The sequence below is a fragment of the Globicephala melas genome, chromosome 17, assembly GCF_963455315.2.
Source record: "Globicephala melas chromosome 17, mGloMel1.2, whole genome shotgun sequence".
Taxonomy (NCBI): domain Eukaryota; kingdom Metazoa; phylum Chordata; class Mammalia; order Artiodactyla; family Delphinidae; genus Globicephala; species Globicephala melas.
The window spans coordinates 807,230-811,631 of NC_083330.1; the positions used below are offsets into that span (position 1 = coordinate 807,230).

A 4,402-nucleotide genomic window follows, 5' to 3' on the forward strand; every position below is an offset into this window, starting at 1 on the left:
AGTGGGACGGGCAGCAGCTGTTACACTAGAGCAGAGAAGCAGGGATGGCGTTTCTTTATCTAGAAGAAGCGTGGCTCATCAGCGCCCAAGAGGCAAAGTCACCTGGCCAGCTGGGTGGCAGGTGTGGCAGGTGTGAGGGTGCAGACACTGTAGACCCCGGGCTGCCTGCCTGTCTTAACTACAGACCTTGGTGTGGCGTGGGGAGACCAGGTGCAGATCAGGGAGTGGGCGGGGCTTACAGTCTGGAGGGAGCTCCTGTACTGTGATTTGGTGGGAAGGACCTGGCCGGGCAGAACAGCAGCCGTAGGATGGCAGGCGTGACGACCGCAGTGGGCTCTGGGCGCAGGGGCTGTCCAGGCTGGCCCTGGTGGGCGAGGGCGGGTGGAGTAGCCCCGAGAGTGAGAGCACTTTAGAGGAGGGGTCGGGGGTGGGCGTGCCAGGCGTTGGGCTGCCCCCAGAACAGGGTGCAGCACGTTGAGGACCCCGTCCTGCATGGCCCTGGGTGTTCCTCCTGCACACGCCCTGGGTGCAGCCTGACGGCACCGCCCGCTGCTTCCCTCCCACTCCTCCCGTGAGTCCAGAGTTGCCAGGCGTCCCAGCGGTGCCCAGGACCCCGCGCGGCCGCGGCGCCCCCCGGGTGCCTCCGCGCCCTTCACGCGCGCGGCTCGCAGCTGTAACCGCAGGAAGGAGGTGCAGGTTTGGGTCTTAGCAAGGCTAAAGGACATTGTTTGGCCAGTTCTTACCTGCTTTGTCCTTCTCTCTTTTCCACTTGTCCTACAAAACTGGCGGCAAATCTACAGTGTGTAGGCAGAAGAATCACCTTCCAAATGGTTGTGATGGGGATGGTGCCCCTGAGTCCCGCCGCCTGGGGATCAGTGTGAACGAGGCCATCGCTGGTCTTCCTAGGAGTGCAGGGTGGACAGGAAATGCCCCCACACTCTTCCAGGGAAGGAACCGGGTCGACGGCTGAACACCTACCTGGGTCTCGGCAGCCCTCAGGTAATGGGGAACTAAAACCTCTTGTTTTCTCTCTAGAGGCTTCCTTATAAAACTTTGTTACCTCTCATGCTGGCTGATCGTTGATGGTCGGAGAAGACCTTCACGGACACAACCAACCCAGTGTTGGGCCTGAGCTGTTAGGGTTTCAGAACTTCCTGCAGCGCCCTTTCCGGGGACTTCCCAGCAGAACACTGTGACCTGACTGCGGTCAGTTAGACTCACTTGTTCGTGCATGCCCACTTTTTATTTTCCTTTACATGTGCCCGGGGAGGGGGCACAAGGCCAGGTCATGCAGTCTCCCCCTCCCCCTCCTCCTCCCTCTGGCTGACGCTTCCACTTTCCCTATGAATATATTTTTCTCAGTATTACTTTCCATTTAGATTTTTCATTAATTTTTTTTTCTTTTTCTTTCTTTTAAAAATGTATCTTTCCTTTGACTCTTCTGGAGTACTTTACAGAGGAAAGCCAGGGAAACAGCAACATCTGTCAACAGGTCTTGAATTCTGAAGAATTTACTTTTCTTTCTTTCCTAAAATTTTATTGAAAGGACAATAGCAACGCTGATGATTTATTAGAAAAATACACGGATCACTTTTGGTGAAGGTTCCCATAGCCTCCTGCTTGATAAAGCTGTGGGGTGAAGCTCTGCGCAGGAGAATGTTTTGTTAGTAACCGAGAGTCAGAATTAAAGGGCTGAGTTGATCCTGAGGAAGAATCCAGCTTTATTTTTCCTTCTTCTCCCCACCCCCCATGAAGAGTTCATTCATTATAGCACTTCTTTGTAAAGTGATCTTTGTGTTCTTTTGAGCTTGAAATTATACTCGAATGTTCTTCTGGAATGTTTTCATTTTCCTTTAAAATAATAAATTTATTGACTCTCTGGAACTAAACTAAATTAGGCAGCATGGCTGGGGGGCGGGGGAGGGGCAGGGGGGCAAGCTGGATGTCGCGCCGGCCCTGGGGTTGTTGTTGCCGTAGTGAAGGCCCTGCCCCTGCTGGTGCTGCTTGGATGGGCTGCTTCAAACACCCCAAAGCTCCCTCAGCAGCTGTGACGTGGCCTAGTCCACCCTTCAACCTCTGATGCGTTAGCTTTTTCCTCTGCGAAATGGGGATAATAATGATATCTAATCCACGGGATTGTTGGATCCGAAATAAATGCCCAGCATCTGATGAGCGCTCAGAGCTCACGGCTGTTTATTGAAGCGTGGCGGGGGTGCACCTACACCGTTCACCAGGGAGCCACACCCGTCACGGCGGGAAAGCATGGCCTGTTCCATTCCATCCTAAGGTTATGCTATGTTATTCCAGAAAACCAAGGTCTGGCCGAGATGAGATCTTCTGCTGTGTGTGAAGGTAGAAAACGACAGGGAACCCGAGAATCGTGCCTGTGATGAAGGGAGGGGCTGCCTTCAAAATGCCCTACGTCACCTGTGTCACCTCCATCTCCTGCAACACCTGCGTGGTCCCCTGGCAGCCCAGCTGGCCCCTGAGGGTGTTTGCGCCCCACTGGGTGAATCCAGATGCTCTAGCGGGGGCTGGAGTTACTGGGCAGGGCCAGGTGTGTCCACGCCTGAGTCCCCATGGCCAGGGCTGGCCGCGGTCCTCCCCTCCGTGGACAGCAATGTTGCCCGTCTCCAGCAGTGTACCTGGAGGGGAACCGGAAACCCCTCTCTGTTGTGCCTCTTCTCCCGAGACATCCGAACGTCAGAGGGTGAGGGATCAATCTGTTTAAGCTCACCCTCTAGTGTACACAGAGATTAAATAGTGCATAGAACGTACACCGGCCTTTCCAGCTAAAATAGATTTTAGTATTTACAATGTTTGTCATGGAAGTTAGGATATAGGAATATTATGGAAGCAAATGTTAAACATCTTCAACATCAGCTTCTGTGCCTCTTTGCAGATGAGGTTCTGTTACAAGCTGACAACTTTACAGCTGCTCCTGTGAGCCGCCCATCGCCCTGGATGACCTCTCTCAAGGCACCATTCGCCTCTGGCCCCGATGCTCCGTGGGCGCCTCATGACTCACAGGGCTACACCTCGGCCACTGTGATGTCACTTTTAGGCCCCATTCTCAGGAGGTGTGGCCTAATTGGGAAGACAAGTAGGTGAGCCTGGTGACACAGAAGTATTACAGGAACAAAGGTCGGGGAAATGGTGGACATCACCGGGAGGGGACCACCAGGGGGACGTGCCGGGAGCTGGGGGTGGAGTTTGGGGCAGGGATGCTGGCGAGGGGGCCATACCATTCCCGTCCCCACATCGTTCTGCCTCACTTGTGTGCCATCTTGTCCAGTGACAGGTGCAGGACACAGGAAGGGACCTGTTGGTGCCAGCACCCTGATGCTACCCTGCACCTGGGACTGAGCAGTACGGCCCTGACGCCCAGGCTTCTCGGGAGGGGCAGGAGGCCAGGTCAGTGCGGAGAGGCTGTGCTTTGCTCCCTCCTGCCGGGAAGATTAAAGGGCAAGGTAAATGCTGAAGTTCTCCAGGCCACGAACGCACCACCTGTCGTTAACACAGTTCCACCTCTGAGCTTCCAGACAACGTTCCCGTCTTCGGCGGCCAGTGGAATGTGCCACCAACATGGGAACCACGTTATGTGTTTTATTGTAATGAGAAAACCTTCTGTTTCCCCAGAGAGTCCCAGGGAAACTGACAGAGATACAGTTTGTCTTTGCATTTGTGTGTCATCTTCAGTTTCTTTCTTTAGTGTTTCATCAGTTTTCCTAGTACAGGTCTTTTACCGCCTTAGTTAGATTTATTCCCAGGTATTTTATTCTCTTTGGTACAACTGTAAATGGGATTCTTTTCTTAATTTCTCTTTCTGATAGTTCATTGTGTATAGAAACACAACAGATCTCTTGATATTAAGTTTGTATCCTGCAACTTTACCAAGTTCATTGACGAGTCCTGATAGTTTTTTGGTGGCATCTTTGGGATTTTCTATATATAGTAAGTACCATGTCATCTGCAAATAGTGACACTTTAAATTCTTCCTTTCCAGTTTGGATTCCTTTTATTTCTTTTTCTTCTCTGATTGCTATGGCTGGGACTCCCAATACTAATTTGAATAAAAGTGGCCCACTGTCGTCACTTTTACTCCATATCACTGGAAGTTCTAGCCACAGAAGCCAGACGAGACAGGCTTTCTGTCAAGTTGTTTTCCAAAAAGGTGCTACCATTTTACAATCCCACAGGTAGTGCGCGAGGCCCAGCTTCCCCACACCCTCACCTACACCTGTCATTGTCTGCCTTATTGATTTACCATCTTTGTGGTGTGAAATGATACCTCATTATGATTTCAATTTATATTTTTCTTATGACTAATCATGTTGAGCATCTTTTTTTTTTACATGTGCTTATTGGCTGTTTGCTTATTTTCTTTAGAGGAATATCTACT

General features: G+C 51.5%; 1 long non-coding RNA gene across 1 annotated transcript; it reads left to right on the forward strand.

Moving 5' to 3' along the window:
- The first annotated feature begins 814 nt into the window (after positions 1-814).
- LOC138842398 (uncharacterized) lies at positions 815-3,441 on the forward strand. The gene is made up of 3 exons (XR_011376869.1): positions 815-999; positions 2,903-3,107; positions 3,296-3,441. It is a non-coding gene; the product is annotated as an uncharacterized lncRNA (long non-coding RNA).
- The last annotated feature ends 961 nt before the right edge of the window (positions 3,442-4,402 follow it).